The sequence below is a fragment of the Prionailurus bengalensis genome, chromosome A2 (genome assembly GCF_016509475.1).
Source record: "Prionailurus bengalensis isolate Pbe53 chromosome A2, Fcat_Pben_1.1_paternal_pri, whole genome shotgun sequence".
NCBI lineage: Eukaryota > Metazoa > Chordata > Mammalia > Carnivora > Felidae > Prionailurus > Prionailurus bengalensis.
Genome location: NC_057348.1, coordinates 27563131 through 27589565, shown reverse-complemented (window position 1 = coordinate 27589565; position 26435 = coordinate 27563131).

Here is a 26435-nt window from a genome sequence, read left to right as displayed (position 1 = left end):
AAGCCAGATGGAAAAAGACAAATACTAGATGACTTCACTTACATGTATTGCATAAAAAACAAAATGAACAAACCAAACAAAACAGAAACAGACTTACAGATACAAAGAACTAACTAATGGTTCCAGAAGGGAAGAGACTGAAAAATGGATGAAATAGATGAAGAGGATTAAAAAATCCAATCTTCCAATTATAAAATAAATAAGATACATGGTTGCGATATATAGCATAGGAAATATAGTCAGTAACATTGTTACAACTTTGTATGGGAACTTTGACAGATGGGAACTAGACTTATTATGGTGACCATTTCTTAACGTATGAAAATATTGAATCACTATGCTGTATACCTGAAACTAATAAAATATTGTACATCAATTATTCTTCAATTTTAAAAAAGGACCCAATGAAAAAAAGTTTGTCTTTCTTCCACCCCCAAAGCAGTCATTAAAGTTTCTCATGTATTTTTCAGAAGGTGTCCATGTGTATATATAAATGAAAATACATATATATATATATATCCACATATGCACATGTGTACAAATATTTATGCACATATTTATATATCCATTTTAAGCACCATGGCACACTTGATACAATATTCTGTATCTTGACATTCTTCACTTAATATATCTTAGAAATCTTTTTAAACTATTATATAGAGCTACCATTATTTTAAATGACTACATGATCTCTCACTGTATAGATGTATCATACTTATGTAACTAGGACCCTATTAATAGATGTTTAAATTCTTTACAGATTTTTTACCCTAATATAAACAGTGCTACAAGGAACACCCTTGAGTACATGTCCAAATACACGTGTTGGATAAATTTCTGGAATGAGAACTCTTGAGTTCAATGATACGTGTGTTTTAAATTTTGAGATACACTGCCAAATTGCCCACCTGAGAGGGCTTACAATTTATATCTTCATCAACAATGTAGGGGAGAAAAAAGCATGTTATTTAAGGTGCATGTATTGGTGTCAGATAAAGAGGTAGTTTTATATAGAATATAATGTCTAGAAAAATCAATGTAAGGCTACATTACATAAAAAGCAGCTGAATTTAGTGTAACTGTTTATGAATCTCTTAAATTCCATAAGAAGGAATTTAAAACTATACAGTAAGTACCATTAAAAATAAATACTTTTGTTTAAAGGAAGATATAAAAATATTAAGATAGAAGAAAATGCAAAATTCAGAAAAAGTGCATGCGATGAAAGGACAGAGAGAAAGAGACACACAGATGTCACACAATGAGATTTGCACAGGAAAAAGAGAGTGAGTGCCAGAACTCAGTGAAAACGGAGGAGATCAGGCTTTTCTACTAAGCGTACACCCATTGTGTACCTTTCTCTGATTATGCAAGCAACTTAAACATCCATCAGTACGTGAATGGATAGAGAAGATGTGGTATATACCACACATGTGTCCAGTTTTGTATCCTTGGGTGTGGTGGTTGCATTATTTGCCCTAATTCTTCCTTCAGCCTTCCCTTCATCTATATCTTTGTTATAGCCTCATCATGGGTAGAGTGTACTTCCCCATCCCTTGACTTGGGGGATACATCTTGCTTTATTTAGTCAATGGCTTGTCTGCAAAAGTGCCAGTGGGCCAGTTCTGAGCCTAGACTTTAAGAGGCCTCATGTATTTCTGCGTGTTCTCTTGTGCCTAGGCCACTACAGTAAGGAAAAACCTGTCCTGGGTAGCCTGCTGGTCCAGGGAAGATGTGAGAGTTGTGTGGAAGACCTGAACCCTCAGACCTACAGTGTCAAACAGAACCGCACCAGCTGAGCCTAACTTAAGTCAGGCAACTCCAGCTGACCTGCAGGTATGCAAGCCAGCCCAGCCAGGATCAGAAGAGCTGCCCCAGCCAAGCCCAGCCTAAATAGCCAACACTCACTCAGCCAGGAGACTGCATGAATAAATGATGAAGACTTGTTAGAGTAAGCCACTGAGTTTTCAGGTAGCTCATTACTTACTAATAATTCAATAATGAACACATCGGGCAATCAAAGAGGACAGATTTGGCCTAAGTTCTCAAGATCCTCCCTTCATTGAGCAAATATGTATTAAGTACCCCCCATGCATCCAGCATTATGTTGAGGATACGAGGAAGAATAATGGATCAGGGCCCTGCTCTTACTGACTTTTCTAGTGAAGGGAAGACAAGGAATAAAGAAATAATGAAAATAAACAACAGATGCTAATGTATTATAATATGATTTATAAAATGACTGGCTGGCTGCTTTAGAGAGTGAGAGTCTCTTTGAAGTGACATTTCAGTTCCTATTTGGCTGACAAGATGGAGCTAGTTTTTATTTCCAGAAGCAGGATGCTCCAGCCCGTGGATGTTCCAGCGAGTGCAAAAGCTCTGAGTGGAAAAGAACTCCATCCCTTCAAGAAACAGACAGGAGGCCTGTGGGGCTGAAGACGTCTTGCTCCTTTTAGATAGTTAGTGCCTCTTTGTAATTGGAAAAATGTGCTTGCCTAAATTGGCAAGAGGCCCGTGTCGATTGTAATTTCACTATTCCAGAGCCCTAATTATCTTTAATAAACTTGGCTTGGACTTCAGATAAAAATGAAATCCCAACCTCACTCTGTTCTCATTTAAAACACACATCCACTGCTGACTCTAATCTTCACTAATAAATGAGCACAAATGAAGTACAGCGACTAAACAGTGAGCTAATGGCCAAGGGGGGATGCAGGCCAGGCTTCTGTCCTCAGGTTCAATGCTGAAAGAAGTAACATAGTAACGACAGATTTTCAGATTTGTCAGCTCTGTGGTTTTGCTGTTTCAGATTGACTTTTAATTTGGTGAAAGAGTTCTATATCTAAATGAACCAGCGTTCACCCTCTGAGACACAAACAGATCTAAGTGGTACCCAGAAGAAGTGATATTCTAGTTAAGTATGGAGTTTGATGCCTTTAGTGAATGCGGCTGCCTTTAAAAGAAAGCATGATTTCTTCTTCTGAATGAACTTCTCATTTAGATATAAGAAAAGAAGACACGGTTGACCTGGTGGCATTTCACTTACTATTTTGTTACCTTGTTTGGATGACTTAACCTCTGTGAACTTCAGATTTACTTATGAAATACTGATGGTAATAACCAACCAGCCACAAGGGTTAAATAAAGGGTTAAGTAACAGGGTTCTAAGTCTTGTATAAGCCCTAAAGGGCCATGTAATTGTGAGGTATCCTGATTATTGAAGATGTCATGCCCCCCTGTGAGAGACTGGATTGCTCTCTATCACCACTGGACAGGAAGCTTGCAGTGCAGTATTTTGATGTATAAATATAACATTTTGAAATAAATATGACACATGCTGATATTGTCTAAGTGATAATATTTTATGACTATTAATTAAAGAAAAGAAATATCTTCTGTGGGCCTAAGTAGAAACATAGTAAGGGGCACCTGGGTGGCTCAGTTGGCTAAGCAACCGACTTTGGCTCAGGTCATGATCTCACAGTTCATGGGTTTGAGCCCCATGTCAGGCTCTGGGTTGACAGCTCAAGGCCTGAAGCCTGTTTCAGATTCTGTGTCTCCCTCTCTCTCTGCACTTCTCCTGCTCATGCTTTGCCTCTCTCTCCTTCAAAAATAAACATAAAAAAATTGAAAAAAAAAACATAGTAAAGGGGTTTCTTCCCTAAATATTCCTGTATGGAAATTCTGATTACATTCCATTCTACATCAATGATGATGAGCCTAAAATATGCAAAGTACAGCATTTATCTTTGGACTATATTTACATTTTGTTTATATGATGGTCTGACATAGGAGCCCAAAATAAATATTTTAGAAATCTCCTCAATGTCTCAAAACCATTTAATTGATCCTTTCCCCATGCTCTTCAGTATGGAACTGTCAACACCTGAGTTATAATTAGCAGCACACAAACACACACATACGGTTCTCCTTATGAGGAAAAGCAGTAAACTTCCAGAAACCCAAATGCTTAGTTAGTCCTAGCAGCCCCACATATGGTACTGGCTGCTGCTGGTTTCCCCAAGTTGTGACCTAGGGCCCATCCCTGCTGGTGGTGGCACCACAAAAACCAAACCGCATCCCCTAGCCTTTGGCCTCTGGGTTTCCTTCATTGGCTTACTCTAAGAAATTAATATCAATGTTGCCAACCAATTGAAAAATGCCTGACATAAAAACCTCATTCTGAGTGAAGTTTTCCTTATAGAAATATGCTCTTCCTATGCTGATGGTTGACACTGGATGGCCAACCATCTGGTTAAACATGTGTCTCAGCACACCTAGGGGAAGAAGAGAACTGGATCCAATATCTAGATTTATGAATCAATAAATGTAAGACTAATGATGTTTCCCATTAGGTAAGGGTTTTCTTCTTCCCCAGAAGATTTGTCATGAGATTCCTGTAATGAGCTTTCTTGGACAATATGAAAGGTGATCCAATTTATGAAAAATCGACTGAAAGGTTACCTTTTGAGAATGTATTTAATGCAGAAGGTAATTGAACTTTAGAAATTGTGCCTCCTGATTTTTTTAAATAAGGCTTGTCTGTGTGGAGTGTGTTGGGGCAGGAGTTTGAGGAGGTTACATTGTGCACTCAGTAAATGTGTGATAAATACATGTTCAATCAGTGAATGAAAAAAATCCAACACAAGTGGGTTGTTGGATGCACAGGGGGGTAGCCCCTGCTGATTCTTCTGCCCAGAATTATCTCCATATTCTTTCCTTCCCAGTGAAACACCATTCATCCCCTGAGACCTGAAAGCAATAGTTGCTTATCCCAAAGCCTTCTAGGAATCCTGTTCCATCTTCCAGGCTCTCTCCTCTGCTTGGTTCCTACCTCTACACAGGAGAAGCAATAACAGAGCCATCAGAACAGTTCCAGGGGGGATGAGAGCAGTGATAGGAGTAATAAAGGGAGAGGAAGACAAGATAGATTTACCAAGAGCTTACTCCTGCAAGACACTGGGCTGATTCCTTCACACTCATTATTTTACTGAATCCTTACAAGAACAATTATTATCATTGTTCTGTGGATGATGAGCCTGAAACTTTCAGAGGGTATTTAAATTTCCTGAAATTACCCACCTAGTAAGTGGCGGAAGGTGAGAGTTGAAACCCAGGCCAAACTCAACATGGAGCTAAAACACAACACCACTGTCCCTGCCGCCACATCACGGTTTATCAGATTCATTAGACTTATTTTGTCTCCATCTCTCCTACCACCATCTTGAGGGCAGACAAGTGTCCCAGGAGTCCTAATGTTTGGTTAGTACTGGGTGTATGGTGCATGTTTATTAATTGGGTAAAAGAAGGTGGTTTATTTCCTAGAGTAAGAACAGCCTTGTGGTGATTTCAGCTGGGTCTCTGTGGGCAATTGTGGAGGTGGCCAGTGGAAACCAGATTGGGGTCTGACCTAAAAGGACCTGCCAACCGCAATATAGGGTATGAGCCAGGCAAGTGTCATTTTAGTGTGAAATCAGACTGGTTCCAGGGTCAAGAAGGCCCTCTGTCCCAGGCATTTCACAATTTATTGACCGTACTTCCCATTGCCTGATGTATTTAGTTAGATGTTTACATGGCAGAGTTTACTCTAGCAGACACAGAGTGAGTGTGCCCTTTCTGTGGCAAGCAGATGAGCTTATTGAGACTGACATAAGTCAGATTTGATCTCAGTGTCTTTCATCTTCTAGTGGCACCTTGAAAAGCCTTATTTACTCAAGATGAACCCAGGCTTTCAACCACAACGGGAGCATGTCCCTCAATTCACTCTCAGTGAACACCTGGGGTAACTCAGTCCCACTCACACTCCTGCTTGTCCTTGTCAGAGCCAGCTCAAGACAGCCACTGCCACCTATTCACCGCATTTCTCAGTCCTATGTGCTCCCTCAGCCATCCCTCTCTCTTAGTAGTCAAGAAATGTGCATGCATTCGTCAGGTCGCACTGCAAATAAGGATGACTCTAATAAGTAACAACAACATGCCTCTGCACATGCCTTGTGACTTATCAAATGACCTTCTGCTATTTTAATTATACTTTCCTCATATGGGTATACCATAGTTTCTCTGGATAAAAACCCTTAACTCCACTTAAACCTTTAAGATTTAGAGGAAAACAAGCATATGAGATGTCACCGAAGTCTTTTATTCTTAACAAAAGGCACTTAGCATCACTAAATACCTGTGCTAAGCACAGGACTATGGAGATGACTGGGACAGTTTCCCTGCTGCCAGGGCCTGCTTCTTTATAGGAGAGTCAAAAAAAACAAACCAAAAACAAAAAACAAAAAACAATTACAAATACCGAGGAAAGTGTAGGACTTGCACACTCACTGCTAGGGTGGACGAGGAGGTGGTGAATCATGAAGGTATCTTCCAGGTGTGCATACCAGGGATACTTTCTCAGTACAGCAAAAACACCCTGAATGCCTATCACATTCCAGGCACAGGAGATGCTACAGTGGATACAACACTGCCCCTGCCTTTGAGGATCTTATAGTCTAGTGGACAGAAAAATTAGCAAACAGGTCATTACACTTCAACTCAATAGGAGCTGCAATACACTGTGATCCTTGAGACTTGTGCCACTGAATTCTATCACCCTCCCAATGCAGTACCACCGTGTCACTGCCATATACCTGTACTGGTCATTACTTCCCATCCATCAGTGGTTTGGATATCATGGACTTCCACTTCATCCCAACCTCTGCCTTTTATGTAGTAACCCACATACAATCCCACCTCTCATTTCTAACATCCTCCTGTCTCTTCCCTTTTCCTCCTGACACCTGCTCACAGGTCACAACCTGGACCCTGAAATCACTCAAAACTCCATGGCCATAAAGCCTGAATTCCAGTGCCAGGCACAGTGGTGGACCAGATGAGTAAAACCAATAGAGCTCAGACCTTACAGACCCTCCCGCCCCCCGCCAGCATGTGGAGGAACAAGCATCTGAATTCATTATCCAGAGGTCACCTGTACAGTCATTCATAAGAAACTATTCTTGTTTTGGGGAGTTAAGTCTACTTGCTTTGTGCCCGTTCCAGGCTCCAGAAAGAGGAAAGTCATGATCTGATATATCATGATTCTGTATTTGCTTGGTTCCTTTCTATTAAGAACTGCTGAGGTGAACTAGCTGAGATATTTTTGCAGGCACCATCTACTTTAGATAGGTCTCTCTTTATCTGTTTATATAAGTTTTCTATACTTCATACTTTGTCCAGAACTCCCCAAATTCCCATTGGAATTAAAGGGCTTACTCCAATTCTGGGGATGGGGGGCCAAGGGTTCAAATGATAAAGTTAAATGTATTTCTAAAGCTAAGCTAGGAAAACCCAGCTTAAGCACATGGTCTTTATAGTGACTGGATAATATTAAGACACTAAATAATTATTCCCAAGTAAATAGAAAAGTAGTTGATTTTTATGTCGTTCTTTAGAAGAGGATCAGTGGAAGAATTGGGTCTGACTATGTGTATGAGCCCTATTGTCAGGATATTACAGAGTGGCCTGTTAAAGATTTTGATCAAGCCAAGCACGCTCCTATTCAAACCCCACAAACTTCTTTCTCCAGGATTAAGTTCCACGCTTAAGCAGGGCCTATGAGGCTGTGTATGATCTAGCCCTTGACTGCCTCCTTCTTACTCACTAGACATTAGTCACAATGGCATTCTCCTGGTGTCTTTCACAGGATCAAGTTTGTTCTTGTCTTCATACACTTTGAATTTGCTTTTCTTCTGCTTGGAACTCCTTTTCCCTAGATCCTATTTCTGGCTCCTTCCTGCCATATTGGTCTCATCAACCAATGTAATTATCCCTAGCCTCTGAATCCCCATTGCATCATCCAGTTTCTTCAAATGCTTGGCATGTACCACATTTGAAATTATCTTTTGGCTTATTTATTTCAGTTAACTTATTATTCTCATCCCCTCTCTCCCTTTAGGAGCAGAGATCTGGCTTATCTTGGTCATCATTGAATAATCAGAGCCTAGAATGATCTCTGCAACATAGTTGACACTCAGTATATATTTTTGGAATAAGTGAGTTTGGAAAAGATGAGTAAGTTTTCCATCAAAATGCCTTCCCATGCCCAGCATTTAATCCATACATAAATGTGGTTTATGGAGCAATTAATCAAAAACTTTGCTTATCACGCACCACCAATGGTAGGCCAATATGGAATGCTCACAACACTAATGAACATTAGTCTTCCTAGGCACCATCCAGACACTTTTCTGGCTCAAGTGATTCTGAAGTGCAATTAGATGGCAAGACTACCACCAGCTACCCTGCAGTCTGCAATCACAGATGAGCACAGTACTGGTGGGGTTCCCAGGAGGGCAGAGGCTGGAGGGGCTCCTCCTCTCTGGGATACACACAGATCATTAGGTGATTGTTTTCTACAGAGAACAGCCTAATTTACCCAGGGATGGTGGCAAAGGAAAAATGGAGAAAAATTTCCCTGATAACAGGCTAAAGAATTGTTGATGTTGGCAGAAAGAAAAAAGTGCTTTCTCATAGTGGTCCAGAGTTTGAAATCTACAGTCTTCGGCCAAATGTCCAGGCAGATCATGATTTTTATGGGCTTAGTTGTGCAACCCCAGAGGGAAAAGCACCATATGAAGACACACAAATGCATTTCAACAATGTGCTTAAGGCACAACACACATGGACCTTGGAGAAGCTGGATTTTTATTTGCATGTTACGTGTGGCTGCAGACACCGAAACCTGCCTCTCAAACGCACTCTGTGCATTTTATATTTTTTTCCACTAGCTAATGTAAACATACCTTAAGGGATCATAAATGCTTGGATTAACATCAGTCAAGATATCCTGAGCACACATATAAATTTAAATGGCTATGTTGATTACATTTCCACTTAGATAGTCAGAAACCTGACACATTAAAGGAAAAAAGGATTTATAAAAGCAAAGAAATTTTTTTTTCCTTAGGATTTGGTTATAGTGTCTGATACATAATATCTGAATTAAAAAAAAATCACTAGCATACGACTTATTATGTGCCAGGCAATTTATATACATGATCTTGTTTCATCTTCACAACGACCCCAGAGAGTATTTTATCAGCAAGGACACAGTCAAGGCACAGATGCTGCCCACAATCACACAGTTGGTGATGCTGACATGGATTCCAGGCTGGGCCATCTGAACAAAGAGCACATACTTTTAGTGACTCCACCCCACCGCCTCCTCAAATCCTAGACCATCTTTTGTCACCTGCAGGTTCACAAACACCTGTATATTCTGTGTCTCAGAGTATCACAGTGACTTCTTCCTAAAGCTGAAGCAACACCAGTGTTGATACTATTCTTTGCAAAAAATCAGCGGATGAAGCTTAACCCCATGATAAAGTAATTTTCATCCTTAGACAGGAAGGTGGCAGGCCAGCCCAAGGGAAATGGGCATTTCTCCATTCATTCACTCATTCGTTCCACAAATGCCTAATATGTGCAATATACTCAGCGCTGAAGCTGTCATGGTGAAGAAACAAGTTTACATCCTAACATCTAATACATGCCAATCCAATGACAAATTATTACAATGTAATAAATGGGATAAAGGGATACATGTGTCCCAAGAGATTCCTCATCCTGTCCAGGGGATTCATATGCACCTCCCTGACAGCTGAGACCTGAAAGCAAAGGGGTATTGAGAGTTAAGGTACAAACACAGGCAGAGACAACAGCCTAAGGAAAGGTGCTCGGGCAGGAGAAACACAGCCTGTTCCAAGACTAAAGGAAGGTGGTAGTGGCCAGAGTGTGGGAGGGAGAAGTCCAGAGGGGGCAGGGTGGAGAGGAAGAGAACCAGCCAGCCTAGCTCACTGGTCTCTGCTGCAAGCCATTCCCAGCACTTCCCCTGGGTTAGCTCATCTGTGGCTTCCAGGCACCCTATGAGGTAGGTACTATGATGACCCCCTTTCTACAAATGAGAAAAATACCACTCAGAATGACTCCATTTTGCCCATGGTCCCACAGCCAGCAAATGGGGGATTTAAACCCAGTCACTGTGGCCTTAGGCTTTCGCTATTAACTACTTGGCTAAACTGCTATGGCACAAGGAAATCAAGGCATAGAGAAGTTAAGTAATTTGCCCAAAGTCACACTACAAGAGAATGGTGGAGCCATTTAAGCCTCACCAGTTCTTCTCCAGAGCCTGGGCCACTACCCACAGCCCTTGGCTGCCCAATGGCTAATTCTAGATGCCAACTCCAGGGTCCAGGTGCTCTTTATAGGAGTGGAGGAGAACATACCAACTGTGCTAAGTGAGCAGTGCCTTCACCAGGGCTGCGAAGACATGCTGTTAACATAATGCCAGAAGAAACAATGACTTCCAAGGTCTTTACATGCTCTACCCACCCTCTGACCTTACGGAAGTGCTGGAGGAGGATCAGGCCTGAGCAGAGGGATGAGTTCTTTCCCTGGACCTCAGCATGTTTCTCTTTGTGCAGGGGGCAGTTCTTCTTATCCGTTTTCCTGGTAGGAAGAGCAGCATCTCAAATGTCTTCCAATTAGAAACCCATAGAACAGAAACATTTTTCCAGAGATGACTAAAACAATATGGCTTAGTTTGATTTTGTTTCCCCCAAAATGTACATGTTTTTTTCCATGTCTTTTTCCCCTCTGTGGCTTGCCAACACTTTGCTTGTGGAACAAGGGAACTGGGTCCCTCCTTATAGCCTGACATTTGAGATGGAAGATATTTCTGCCAACCACCTTTGCCAGAGATATTCTATTAGTCTTGGTTGTTATGGGCTGAGGGAGAGCTCCCTTCATGGGCATCTGGCAAGGTAGAGGAGTAAAAAAATACAGCATGCTGCTTCTTCTGTTGCCTGGCACTCAGAGCCTGTCATGCAGCCTGGCATCACGTCTGGGCAATGAGACTGGCATCCCATCAGCCAAGGGACCATGAGCAAATGCCTCTTTCCCATTACCATCTCATCCTTCTATCCTTCTCTCTCTCTTTCCTCTTTTTTTTGGGGGGGAGGGGTGTTGTGTGTAGCAATAGGCCACCAAATGGGCTTTCAGGCCAGCAACTTAACTTTTTTCTTTCATTTCTACAGATACCAAATAAACCTGTCTACTGTAAGTGGCCTCTGGTCTTTTCTGGCAGGAAGCTTCCTCCAAATGCAGACCTCTCAAAGCACCAGCCCAGGATTCCATGCTAAACCAAATGTCCTGTTTAGCACTTAGCAGAGAAATTCTTGATTTTGCCTCTAGGACTTTGGAGTGTGTACTTGCCCTTGGCCTAGTGCTATGAAGCTCCATGGTGAGAAGGGTCTGTTGTTTCTTTTGCACTACCAAACCCCCGCCTGGCTAAAAAGGTGTAGAGTCTTTCTCTCACTGCATGTGAGAGACAGTAGCTCCTGCCCCTTCCTCTAATGAGGGCTCTCATCAGGGACCCCAAGACTCGGCTTCACACTTCTCCTGCCTGCTGAGCTGATCATATCCAAAAGTGTTTATGCTTTACTATGACAGTAGGGCTGCCTCATTTTAAAGTCAATCCAGTCAAACTTGTTTTTTTTTATTCTTTACCTGTTTTTTCCCTCCTCTTCTTCCTCCCAGATTTGACCATTTCCTCTCTAGATACAAAAGAATTAAGAATAGGGATGAGGGTGACATGCAGGGACAGTTCTTCTCCATGTCCTTTCCTCTCCCTTCCAGCCTTGTGAGCCCCTACTGTTCTCACTCAGAAACTTCCCAAAGGCTGGGCCCATTGCCTCCACCGGAGTGAACAGGGGAGAATTCCTCCTTTATATTTGGCTCCCAGATTATAAAAGTCATAGAAGATGCTCCCTTAGAATCCTGAAACATGTATTCCATTAAACATCAAGATCTGTCCAAATATAGTCCATCTTCTGGGTCAGGATCTCCCCTGCTGTCTGATTATTTGGACTTCAGCCATGTGAGAAATCCATCCAATTAGGTTATTTTACTCCTTCCCTTCACTGCTGAACTAAGGATGTTCGGCAGAACTCACAAGACAGTTTATGACTCTGTGGTGCTGTTTCAGGCTGGATCTAACCAGAGCTTTAGGGTGATATTTACTGTAACAAAAATGACTCCTCTTGCTCCCCAGAACCTGGTAGAGTGCTCCCTGGAAGCTGGTAGTATGGCTGTATCAAGTCATATACTTCATGTGCAGAGACGTTTCCTACCCTAAGGGACAGATACTACATTGGAGGTTGCAGATAAACAATTAAGAGGCTGATTTTGGCCTTTGAACTGCAGATCACTCTCATAATGTTAAGTTGCCCTCACATATGTGCATGTGTTTGGAACTATTAAAGACAGGGCTAAATAAAATGGAGAGACAACCTACAGAATGGTAGAAAATGTTTGCAAGTTGTATGTCTGGTATGGCTCTAATATCCACAATATATAAAGAACTCCTGCCACTCAACAAATAGACAACCCAATTAAAACATGGGCAAAAAGACTTGAATAGACATTTCTCCAAAGAAGATACACAAATGGTCAGTAAACACTTGAAAAGATACTTAGCATCATAGTTCTTTAGGAAAGGCAAATCAAACTACAATGAGTACTACTTCACAGCTGGTAGGTGGGCTAAAAGGACAGACAGTAGGAAGTGTTGAGTAGGATGTGGATAAATTAGAACACTCCCTTCCCTGCCCCTGCTGCAACACTGCTGGATTGCTGGTGAGAACATACAGTGGTGCAGCCACTATGGAAAACATTTCGGCAATTCCTCAGAAAGCTAAACGTAGAATTATCGTAACCCAGAAATATATCCAAAATAATTGAAAGAAAGCAGGGTCTCAGAAAGATAGCTATATGTCAGTGCTCATTGTAGTATTTGCAGTAGCCAAAAGGTAAAAACAACCCAAATGTCCAATAGATGAATGGATAAACAAAATGTGGTAGATACACAAAATGGAATATTACTCAGCCATAAAAAATGCAGTTCTGAAACATGTTACTACATGAACTTTGAAAACATACTTAATGAAATAAGCCAGGCACAAAAGGACACATATTATATGATTCCCCTTATATGAACTATTGAGAATAGGTAAAATTATAGAGACAAAGTAGAATAGGGGTTACCAGGGGCTGGAGGAAATGCCTGTTTAACAGATTAGAGTTGCTGTTTGGGGTGATGAAAATGTTTTACAAATAGATAGTGGCCATGCAGTGCAACACTGAGAATGCAGCTAATGCCACTGAATTATACATTTAAAAATGGTTAAAATGATAAATTTTATGTTATGTGTATTTTGCTACAATAAAAAATTCATGAGAAATTTTTTTAAAAAATGAAGCTTAAACAAATATTTTCACAATCAAATTTCTTCAGCAGTTCCCTCTGCTGTATTTCAGTCAGAACTCAAAACCAGATCTTCTGACCTTAAGGCTTAATCCATTAAAACATTCAATGTTTTTAAATTACACATTGGTTGATTCATTCAAAGCATTTCTGTCCTTCAGATATTTATAGAATACCTGGTAAGTGCTTGGTAATGGAAAATTGGTTTGGAGTGGGTGGAAGAAACAGATTTCAATATGTGGTCTATGTCCAGTTCCTTGCTCGAAGGCCCTTTATGTGCTATCCCAATTAATCTTCCCATTATGAATCATTTTTTAATATGTTATTTATTCATTTTATTTTTGAGAGAGGTTGTGTACGCAAGTAAGGGAGGGGCAGAGAGAGGGAGAGCAAGAATCCCAAGCAGGCGCCATGCTGTCAGTGCAGAGCCCAATGCGAGGCTGGATCCCACAATCCTGAGATCATAAATCAAGAGTCGGACGCTTAACTGACTGAGCCAGCCAGGCACCCCTTCCCATTGAGAATCATTATCATCCCCATTCTATGGCTGAGGGCATGAAGCCAGGAAGGTTAGGTAAAATTGCTGGTAGCAAACAGCAGATTTGGGATTGGAACCCAGATCTGCTGAATTCTAAGCACTCTATGCCTCATGCCATCTATTCTCTCCCTCCCACACGTCTCTCCCAAATTCCCTTGGATTCTTGGCTCTCCCCATTGTTTTTAGGAATGAAGGACAGCTTCACAGGGGTAGAAGCAGCCCTTTGCAAGTGGCTCTGCGTTCTGGGTCATTCAGGGTTGCTCCTGTTCCAGGTAGGAGCAAGTCTCAGGTTTGGCAACATATGTTCTGCAGCTAGAGGGGCCACCCTAGGGGTCTGTTGGCAAGTATGACAACTTGACAATGCCAGACACAGTGAAAGAAAGAAAGAAAGAAAGAAAGAAAGAAAGAAAGAAAGAAAGAAAGAAAGAAGAGAGAGAGAGAGGAAGGAAGGAAGGAAGGAAGGAAGGAAGGAAGGAAGGAAGGAAGACAGGCAGCTGCTACAGGTGAGGGGAGCTGGCAGACCCCCAAGGCTGGGAGCCAAGCAAGCAGCAGGTGTACCCTCTGCTCTCCACAAGCTACCAGGCAGGGATGGCAGTGGGTTCTGCCAAAGGCTCATCTCCATGCGTTTGTTAGTAGCACATTCCTGAGTCTCTGCAAGCACAGTCTGAGCTGGGAAATTATGGAGGGCCTGCAGAGGGGGGCCTGGAGGCTAGGCCTACCCAATCACAGGCCTGCTTTGTCCAAGGAGCAGGTGGACCTAGGAGGCAGGGAGCAGGACAGGACAAGGAAAAGTAGAGGTGATTCAGACTCATGAGTAGGGCCAGTGGCAAATCTCTCCTTGACTTCTGCCCAGCTGTGCTGCCCCACATCTCTCTACTGCTTCTTCTGAGACCGCATTGAAGAATTCTGTTTCCCTCTCCAAGCAAACAAGGCTTGTTCCTGCGTTTGTAAGAGCTTTATTATCGTTGCATTTGGGGAACCAGTGCGGTTTCCAAATCAGCAAGAGAGGACAGGCAACTCAGGAAATGAGTCGTTCTTTTCCTTCCCACTCACCAGTGAGTTTTCAGATCATTATGAAACAGAAAGCTCTGCCTTCATTTACTCCATCACATGAGGTCTTAATGTACTTCAGTCCACTGCTCATTAATACCGTTAAGGAGCATTTGCGGAGTATTTAAAATTGGCTTGTGCGCGCTCTCTCTGCTTACTCCCTGTGGTGCAGTCCAGTTTCTGGGATGAAGCTCGATCAATAAACACATTCTTTCTGTCTGTTGAGACTTTGTGTCTTCCAGTTAGAAGAGAGGGGCAAACATGCTGCTTTATTATATGGAGACAGCAGTCAATTTTGGCTCAATGCAGAGCAGGAAATGCTGATTTTTCATATGTTTGTGTAACAGAAACAACAAAGCATCCGCTTGGAAAGCAACAGGATTTTTCTTAGCCAAACTACACACAAACAGGTTTTCAGTAACTAAAGGAAGGCAGAAGAGAACAGGAGTATGGGCCCTGGGGGAGAGCGGCTGGTTACTCTCTCGGGCCCAGGTGTGGAGACCCCACGTGAAGTGGCAAGCCCTGTGAGACAGCCTTTGTATCTCCAGGTTATGAACACCCTGCTTGGCCCAGGGGAGTTATCAAACCCCCATGCGGTCTGGATCCTCACCTTTAGGAGGCAAGGGGCCTACCTATATCCACTACCATCAAGGCTGCTGTTCAGGGCCTTCCCACTGGAAACTGAAAATGTAGGTCCTTTGACTCTTTGCATTTTTAAACACCACGCGCAGGCCCTCTGGTTTCCCAGAAGACACTGCTTTGGACTTGTTGGGACTCAGATTTTCAACTAAAAGCATGGTGGCAGATTAGGGAATGTCTTGTGCTTATGGTTTACTGCTAACAGTGATGCACAGGGAGAGAATAGGCAGGAGATAAAAGAGGGAGGGAGGGAGGGAGGGAAGGAGAGAGAGAGAGAGAGAGGAAAGGGAAAGAAGATGGGGAAGGATAGAAGGAGGGAAGAAAAAACATGCTGGTCTAAGACTCTGGAAGCTTGGATTTTACCTATAGCTTGTCAGTTATTAACTCAATGACACAGGGTAAGACTTAGTCTTTGTCTGGATAGGAAACAATTTAAAACTAAAATATCATGACTTTTTATCACAGATGATTTGAAGGTCAAATTTAAAGATGAATATGAAGATACTTTGCCACCAATGGAACCCAAATAAAACATGGCCGCTTTAAGGCCAACCTGAGCAGAAAGGTATTCTACACACACACTTTAAAAAGTCTTAAAAACTAATGTACATTTTTACCAAATGACTCTTGAAGAGGTGACAAAAAGGATTTATGCCATATAACACGGCAAAATTCTTCAAACAGAGCTTCTTAACTATCTCTTTTCAAAACAGCTCTTTCTTAATGGGAGCTGTTTAATTATCTCTTCCCTCCTTAAGTGGTTCTACCCATACTTACCACACCCATACTATCCCCTTCTCTTAATTCCCATCCTCCAGATTTCTAGGTAATTTCCCCCATGAGATTGCTTCATAGGCTCACCTCTCCAGGGAAATCTACTCCTTTTTTTTTTAATGTTTATTTATTTTTGAGAGAGAGAGAGAGAGAGAGAGAGAGAGAGCGAGCATGAAGGGGGGAGGGGCAGACAGAGAGGGGGACACAGAATCCCAAACCAGGCTCCAGACTCTGAGCTTTCATCACAGAGCCCAACACGGGGCTCAAACTCACAAACTGTGAGATCATGACCTGAGCCAAAGTCGGCTGCTTAACCAACTGAGCCACTCAGGTGTCCCAAATATACTTCTCCTTTTAAAACTTCTTCATCATGACCTTTCTACCCATTACCCTGATCTGTCCCACAAAGATCCAATAGACACACAGTGTCAGCATGGTATTCTCCCTAAAAGCTGGGAGCATGAAAAAATTGTAGTTACACACGTACATACGTCTTGTTGTTATTCCTTGTTATATCCTTAATAAAGGATTCTTATTTAAGAAAATGAGATTATAACTTAGTATGTCACAGTAGCACAAAATCAGGGACATTGTAATCTAAGTCTCTTTGATCATTGATTGAGAACTTATCATGTGTAAGACTCTCTCTCTATAAGAAGGGTGCAATGACCATAGATGGGGATAAACCTCTTAGTAGGTCCCAGAAACCCTAAATTAAAGTATCACTCAGGCCCCTGAAAAACAGATCTTGCCTTTAGAGATCCCAAGAGACTTGGCCCTACATGTTATTGTGGCATCACCATTGCACATATATCATAGCATTCATCAGGGGAGGAAATGGGGGCTCCGTAAGGTTAGTTACCTATATCTTCACAGTAGGGGCAGAGTTGTGAGTTGAATCTAGATGTCAGTTTCCAAAGCCCTTGATGCCTCACTGGTGTTTAAGTTATAATCCCCACTTCCTATTTCTGATCCTCTGTATGTCCTTCTTCCAGAAACAGTCTCATTTGTAGTCCTGAATCCACTGAAAGGTGGTCTTTGCATGTAGATGGACTTGGCTTATGGCATGTGATCTGATGGGTTACCCTACCCACAGCTTATCTCCTTGTGCGTTACAAAAGCCCCTGAAATGGTTGTTACTCATTTCTTTCTTTTGGATCAGGTGGGGTCATAAAATATACAGAACCCTTGCCCAAGTTCTCACACTGGTATCACCAGCCAATCACATAACAGGTGTTCCTGCCAAATTCACACGAAACACTGGACTACTTCTCATCACTGAACTCCCGGGATCCACTACCAATTATGTGGGATGGCACTTGAGAAGAAATCTATTGGCCTGGAACAATAACTTCCCAGTGAAAATATATATAAGCTACCTCGCCAGAAGAACTTATTTTGATATGGTTGATGTCTTTAGGGAAAGTCTTCGAAGTCTTCCTTCTCTTGGCTTCTGAGACATCACACTCTCCTCTTTCCCTCTCACCATGTTTGCCATTCTGTCTTGGTTTCCCTCACTGAATCCTCCTCATCCTGATCTCCTTGTGTTGGTACTTCAGGGTCCCATTTTGGTCTTGCTTTACCTCTCTATTTGCATGCTCTCCCCACATGATCTCACCTAGTCCTATAACTTGGATACCTATGTGTCGGTGGCTCCCAAAGCTAGATTTCCCACCCAGATATATCCCTTAATCCCGGACTTGGGAGTCTATAGGCATTTAAAGCCTATAATGATAAAGGAAAGGCCTCCTGATTTCCTTCCCAGCTAGCTCTTTCTCCACCCCAATGAACAGCACCATTATCTTTCCAGTGGTTCAACCCAACTCTTCTCTTGCTTTCCCTCACCACAATGTCTAATCCAGAAACAATTAACATTGACTTTTTTCTGTGACTTATTCCAAGTCTTTCTACTTTTCCCTATCTTCTCAACTACTTTTAGTGCAAGTCAGGAACACTTTCCACCTGGCCCCTGTCATAGCATCCTAACTAGCCTCTCTGCTAGAACCCTGCCTTAGGGCCTTTCCACTGGCTCTTCCCTCTTCCTGAAACATTTGTTTCCTGCCACCAATCTTCATAAGGATGGTCCTTTTTTTCATTCAATGATCAGCTTACGTGTTACCTCTTCTGAGGTTTTCCTAACCACTCGATCAAAAGTAGCCATGTGTATTAGTTTCCTGACCCTAATGTAAAAAATTACCATAAAATGGGTGGCTTCAAACAACAGAAATTTATTCTCTCACAGTTATGGAGGTCAGAAATCAAATATCAAGGTTTCAACAGGGCCATACCAGGCAGGTGCATATCCTCCTTGGTTTGTGGCTGCATCATTCCAAACTCTGTGTCTGTGGTCCCACTGCTTCCTGTGATGTCTTGAAACTCCCTCTACCTGTCTCTTACAATGATACTTGTAACTGCATTTAGAGTTCACCTGGATAATCTAGGAAAAGTTCCTTCCCTCAAAATTCTTAAATTATTGCATCTTTTGCCATAGAAAATAATATTCACAAGTTCCAGGAATTAGGACTCAGACATATCTTTTTGGATCCCACCATTAAACTATACCATGCAAGACACTGCTTGATTTTGACTCTCTACTTAACACTTACTGTTATCGTCCCTCATTACTCTACCAACTTGTTAGTTGAATTCCTGTCTCTCCATCAGAATGTAAGCACCATGAAAGCAAGGACTTTGCCTACCTTTATGCTCCCCTGATGTTGAGAACACTGCCAAGCACAGAGCAGACATCCCAAAATATTTTTAGATGCCTACACTGAGGATTAAATTAAACCAATGGTTGTTAAGCTTATTTATTTAGTTATTTGCTCCATAAAATATTTTGTTCAGATGCAGAAGCCTAACAGGTACATGGAGATAGTTGAAAGCTGAGCTCTTGTGTTTGAAGTAGGGGTGAGAAGTGGGGAGCTGTGGGCCTTAGTTCTCCCATTCCTTCTGATGATGTGCACCAGAGATAGGAGGAATCATCTGAAAAAAAGAACTTTGTTATCTTAGCTCAAATCGGTTGCTTGGGAGAATGAGGATATAAGAGAATTTGGAAGAAATGGGCCACTGAACTGATACATTTTGATGGGCGAGCTGGTGAAGGTAGTAGAGAAGTGATGGTGAGCTAGATCCAACAGAATGGTGTGTGGTCACCGCAGGAGTGCTGTATAGGTTTGAGAAATGAAAAGTTCTCTTTTACTCTGGATTTGACTGTGGATATCCAATATTAGATGACCTGCCTTTCCCAAAATGTATCCTTGTGCCCTGAAAAGAGTGAAGCTATTTGGGATTTTCTTTGATCTTCAGGTGGGGATGGAAGACATTGGAAAAAGTAGTGCTTTGTAAAGCACAGGTTCTATAATCAAACCAACCCTGGAACCAATCTAGGATCACACGGCTTCTTGGCCTTATGATCTTGGGCAGACTGCTTCACCTCTGCAAACTTCATTTTCCCCATCTGTAACATGGGGGTAACAATAATGCCTACCTCACAGGTATTGAGTATCACAAGACCATTTACACTAAGTATTTCGTGTATCATCAGTACATAGGCATAGCTTGCAATACATTGTGATAATTATCACTTATTAATTATTACTGTTATTTGAGTGTTTGGGTTTTTAGTCGTGAAGTTCAGGCCCTTGAGAAGTCCCTCATTTCCATTGCTAACCCTATAGCAAATTGACCCTTGAACCAGGACAGAGAAGAATTCATTCATTCACTCAATCAGGAAATACCTATTAATAAGGAGCTACAGTGACTTGAACTGTTCTAGCTGACAAGGATAAGGAAGTATTTAAGACAAATTTCCTTTTCTCATAGATTTTGCCTTTCGGTGGTGGAGACAGATGATGAACAAGTAAGCTCTGTGGGGAAATCCCAGAAATGTCCATTTCCTTGCTATGTTTATGACCTTTGGGCCATTCCTCTGGTATGATGCATACCTTGAGAGCTTAATCTGAGCTCTGCTCTGCAGTTGCAAGAGTCTGCTGCCAAAACAGCCCACCAATGCAGCAGAGGTGCCTCCTCCCCTTCCGCCTCCCCTAGGCAGGCCTGGAGCAAATTCCTCAGGGGAACTCACAGCCCATTCTCATGCAGCTTGGGTGATAAAGATGCCCATGATGATACAGTTAGAAGAAATTACCAGTGTAGAGTCCCTACAAACTGGTAGGCACCATTGTGCTATTTTATACAGATCACCTTATTTAAATCCTCACAAGAACCTATGAGCCAAGTTCTACTATGAATCCCTTTTTAGAAATGAAGAAAATGATAATCAGACAGTTTATGAAACTTGTACCAAGATTCTGCTTCTGAGTTCCCCAGCTGGGATCTGACTCGATTCCAGAGCCCCTAGCTTCAGTTCTTTCCTTTGCTCTGTTTCATGGATTCCCAGGAAGACTTCAAGGAGTCTACCTGATGCTTCCAGCTGATGGTGCAAGGAGAGCTGTGGGATGTGTGGTTGTGTGGCCAGCCCACAGCTGACTGATGCTCTTGGGCAGGACTCCATGCCCTAGGTGTGGCACTGCCATGCCCAGGTGGACTGCCTGCTGCCTCTGCTTGCATGAGGTGCATTGCTATATAGCCTCAAAGGAGAGAGAAAAAATGGTCCCACAACTTGCTGGTTGAGAGACCTTGAGTAAGTCATTAGCTTCCCTGTGTTTCACTCTTTTTTACCTGCAAAAGGGCACTAAAAATAAAACCTACCTCACAGGTAGTTGGCAGGACTAATGGAATTAATGCAAGAAAGCACTTGGCACAATGCCTGACATGTAAAGAGAACCAAAATGCTGAGGAAGGAGGAGGGAGGGAGGAAAGATCATTTAAATCCAAGCTAATTATCATGTATTCTTGGCTAAGCTCCTTCTCCCTCTACCTCAATGTCCCCATTTGCCAATGTGTGGATTTCCAAAAAGTACTGACCACTCAAGTCCTTCATGTCCAAACTTCCAAAAGTCTCTGAGTCTCTGTAGAACAAAGAGACCTCATTAAATATGCAGAGATGAGTCCCTTCCTCATCGCCATTGCCAAGTCTGTGTCTCAGAATCAAGAAATCTAGGATGGTTTCTGGACAAACTCCAGGAACTCCTTTTTAAGGAGAAATAATATTCTATTGTATATATACACCACCTTTTGTTTATCCACTCAACCACGGACAGACACTTGTGTAGCTTCCACATTTTAACCATTGTGAATGTCTTTGGTGGGGACTATCTTACTTTCCTTTTGTTCTATAGGAAATGAGTCCAGGGACATTATTTCTTATGCTAAAACCAAGATAGAAGTATGCAAAGGGTGTGCGGGTCCCTTCAAGTGGTGAGATCTGTCTAGGAAAACAATATAAACATGTGACTAAGAAGTCCCTCTTTGGAATCACACAAACTTGGATTTGAATTTCTGGGCCACCAGGCACTGTTTGTCTGGCATAAACAAATTATTCAGCTCCTTGAAATCCGTTTCTTTGTATGAAAATCCAGGATGCTCATGAGATGCATCATGGGGTTGTAAATCTCACAGCCCAAGTCAGGTACATGGTAAGCACTCAGAAATGGAGTGGGAAGAAGACTGGCATTTTGTTTCCTCATCTAGTCTGGTACCCTCCTGCCTGACCCAGAAACTTTCCACAACGCTGTTCCCTCTGCCCTTTGCTGAATTAGCTCCTTTTTACCTTCAGATCACTTCTTAATTCCACTTGCCCCCATAGGATGTCTCCGGCTTTCTTGATTGAGTCAAGGCCCCCCTCCCTTTATACCTGCTCCTAAAAAGGTAGACTTGTCTTCCTAACAGTTAACATTCTCCCAGACCTAGCAGTATCTGGCCAATAGCTGACTCTCAGAAAATCATTTTACAAATAGATGTATAAATGAACAAAAACTCTGTAAAATTAAAGATGATCCAGGTTCTCAAAGTGGGGACCTGGCATTGGCCTGGGCAGCCCACACTTCTCCACACTCCTCTGCCAGACCTCCTCAATCTCTATCATAGCACCTCACCTTCTGCCCCCCAGGGCCTGGCATATGCTCTCAAGACTTCAATCTTCCAAGTGGGGCCTGCAGTGAAAGCTGAAGGGGAGAAACTACAAGCCCTGCTAAGGTTTAAAGATGTGCTCACCTGAAATTGCACAATTCATCCCACGGGCTCAGCAGGAATGCGGCATTTGGAGAAATTACACCTCTGAGCTGCCAGAATATATTCAGAGAGCCAAGAACAGAAGTTGGCCCAACTGGGACACATCCAGAGAGCAGCAAATATGCACAGTGAGCTTGCTGGCAAAGCGTTTTTACTTCTCTGGGGAATGTCCAAGAATGGCTACCTATCTGTGGAACCCTTCTCCTTTGGTTCTAGGGTACCTAATCAAATGGTTTCCAAAACCAGTGCTGGGAGGTTAGGAAGGAGAGGAGCTACACATGTAAATGACTGCCGGAGCTTAGGGCTATCATCCTCTAAACTGTAACTAGTTGGTTTGGGGGTGGGATGAGATGAAAGGGGTGATAAAAGCACAAGCTATGGGATTTGCAAACCAGGGTTCAAATCCATGCTCTAACCATTACTAGCAGTATAACCTTGGCCAAGTTTCCACACCTCAGTGTGCCTCAGTTATCTCTTCTATAAAAGTGGAAAGATCATAGTGCCCTTCTTCCAGGATTCGTTTGAAGATTTAAAAAGCGACCACATTAAACAATAAAAATTAAAAAGTGTACACATATAAGCATTCAGATGAGTGCCTCACAGGTAGTTAGTGCTTAACAAACATAAGCTTCTCTCATTATGTAGGTAGAATTGGCAGAACATTTGGTAGAGAAGTGGTTCCAGGAGGTTTCAATTTCATAATCTCATAAATAGTTCTTTCCCCCTTGGGGTGCCTGGGTGGCTCAGTTGGTTAAGTGTCCAACTCTTGGTTTTGGCTCAGGTCATGATCTCATGGTTCATGAGATCAAGCTTCAGGCTGGGCTTCTGCTGACAGCACAGAGCCTGCTTAGGATTCTCTCTCTCCCTCTCTTGTCATGTACTCTCTCCCTGTCTCTCTCTCTCTCTCTCTCTCTCTCTCTCTCTCTCTCTCTCTCTCTCAAAATAAATAAATAAACATTAAAAAGAGAATTCTCTTCCCCTTATTTTGCAACTTTTATTTTGCATAATAAGGATGTTAAAATGATCAACTATATCATTGTATTATGTAAAATAGAGCATATTTTAACACCTCAAATGAAGGATCAACATAAGCTTTGAAGAAAATAAACATGTTTAGCTCTACAATAAATTTAAAAAAATAATAAATGCACTGCTATTTATTGAAGTCATATTGAATTAGGAGTTAAATAAGTGAGGCTGTGGGAAGCTCCCACCTCCTCGGCAGTCTCTCCCTGATACCCCCTGTTCCCACAGCAGCCCTCACTCCTGTCCCAACACTGGTCATTTGTGATTTGTCTCTTTGCTTCTCTGCATCACCACCCCCACCCATTTGCTCACTTGTGTATTGGCCATCTCCTTCACTGGAAGGTAAGCTCCATAAGGGCAAGGACTTTGGCTGACTTGCTTTCTGTTATATTCCCAGCCTCTGACAGTCACTCAGACAAGGGTAGGTGGCCAAGCATGACACATAAGGGTGGCTTGAGTAGCATTCATTGGAGAAAAGTCCTGGAGAGAGGAGCAGTAGGTGTGCAGATCCTCACCACCCACTGCATTCTGGAGCAGCACAAAGAGTTAGAGCAAGGTTAGAGATCAGGCCCAGTAGGACAACACTGACCCTCCAACTGTGTGATCTTTTCAACTGCCTGGTTAGGGAAGCACCAGCCCTTCTCCTAGCATGATGAGAGGCAAGGATTCAGTGGCATTATAGCATGGCAGACTTGCATGGTTGTGGAGCCATTATCTGGAGCTGAGCCCCAAGGTTTATCATTGCAGCTCTATAATAAGAAAAGCTTGAGACAGAATTTGTCACTTCAGAATTTTTGGACAGGGAAGAATTGGTCTCTCACCCAGCATAATGGGGTGGTGGTTGTAGTGGTGGGAGTTGGGGTCCCAGACTTAGAATTCAGCAAGACTGATTTTTGAAATACTAGGCTGTGGCCAGCTTCTTCAGAGTATTGAAGGTTATTGAAGAAGGTCAAATCTTCTTCTGGGAGGCCAGCGTGGAGGAATTGGTTGTGGGCAAGTTAACACTTAGCCAACAGTAGCACATAACGTGTACTCAATAAATATGGGTTAAATGAATGAATGAATGGCTTTTGTCCTTTTACTGTCACATGAAATAATCATAAAAAAAGTTGAGTGACCATTAGCCATAGAGAAACTCAGTTCTATCTCTCCTTGTTTCTGTGCACACCATGGGTACTCTTGCCTGCCTGTCTCCCACTCTTCTCCTTTCTGGGAGAGGCCACCCAATTTTGCACATGATAGCCACTCTATGCATGTTGATCATTATTCTTGTTGTTATTGGTGCTCTTTTCATTGGCCAAAACTCAGTTTAAAGACCATTAACCAACATAATTGCCCTGATTCTCAGGAAAGAATGAACAAAAGTGCTGGAGCTTTTCTGTATGTGGACCATCTCTACCACTTTACATGTGAAGAATCTCAGAATCCACAAGGTAGAAGTGGCCTATCCAAGTAGTGGGAATGTCAGAAGCAGTCTAAGGTCTCTACTTCTGAATCCCAAATAAATTAGAGCATAAGTAGCTGCAAACTGTTTTGTTTAATAGGACTTGCCTTAGTCTCTAGTTACTGTTTCTCTTTGCCAGAGATTAATTGCCCCCCTAGTGGGGCCATGTACATTCCAGTTTGCCACAGCCTACTACATCCCCCATTTCCTCTCACACTAACCTGTTTCACTCCTTTGCATCACCTAACTGGCCTCTGAGGCTTCTGAGTTTTCAACCCCCATCTATATACCTGTGCTTAGAAATTTAATCAGTACACAACAGACCCCCACTGGCTGCTTCCCAGTTAAAGAGTTGGCTGCCTTTAAAACTCAGGGGAAACTGGCCATTGCCTACTGCTTAAAGGCAATCGATTTGAGTAATCCATAACTTGAGCCCTCCCATCATTCTTTTTTTTACAACTATTGTTTACTATGTAATAATTTTATATTCTCTAGTAGATTCTAGGGACTGGGATGGAGACTTACTCTTTCACCTCTTGGTATTTTGCAAGTAACCAGACTTACTAAGGATCACACTTCTGTGTCTTCAGAAATTCCCAAGGAGCATGCTCAAAGACTCCACAGATTTGTGGCTGTCCTGGACAGGGACCAGAAAGTGCATATGGCGATTTTGTATGATTCTACCATGAGTGACCCAAAACCAGAACTTAGAGAAACACAAGGTACTAGTCCTGTAGAAGAGTCCCATTAAAGACTTGTAAATGGATTCATCCCCACCAGAGGGTCATGGTAGGGACTATAAGGTCTGACTTGAGTCTGCAGATGTGTTTCATTCTGTTTGCCCCATGTTTTCAGAGAAACAAAAGGAAACTGGGTTATAACCAATATTTACAAAATATGAAACTGTCATAAGTCAGACTTTTACCTTCTCCTGATTAAAAAAATTCATATTACATGAAGGCCCTGGTGCCCCCTCTTCCTGGGAACAATCAGATGGAACTATACATGTGCTGTAGCCCTACCCCCCAACACACTTCCACAGGTTATCACAGTCTCCCCAGGTCCCCCCGCTTCTCTAATGGCCCATGCAGGCATTTGCTTTTGTGACCCTGGCTTAATGCACCCTCAGTAGCTGTTTGGTGATTCCATCATTTCACCAGGGCAGCAGCCATCTTGTTTAAGGTCTGCATGACAGTATCATCTATATGACTGGTAAAGGCACAGTCTATGGCCTTGCAGCTAAATTGGGAGGGAAGAGAGCAAGTCTAACACTGTGGTGATGTTGAAACATGTGCCCACGTTCAGATGGATGGATGCAAGTGTTAAGAAACCCTAGAATGAGGTTTTCAGAATGGGACCTCAACCGAAAAAATTGGGGTTGGGTGGCAAAGGACTGGGAAGTAGATTAATTCACATCCCTCGTAAGACATCACATTCGAACTAAGAAACTGCTGAGTGATGGAAGAAGTCAGATCAAATCGCTGACAACCTGCCACAGCCAAAGCAGAATGGCTATTAATAAGAAATAT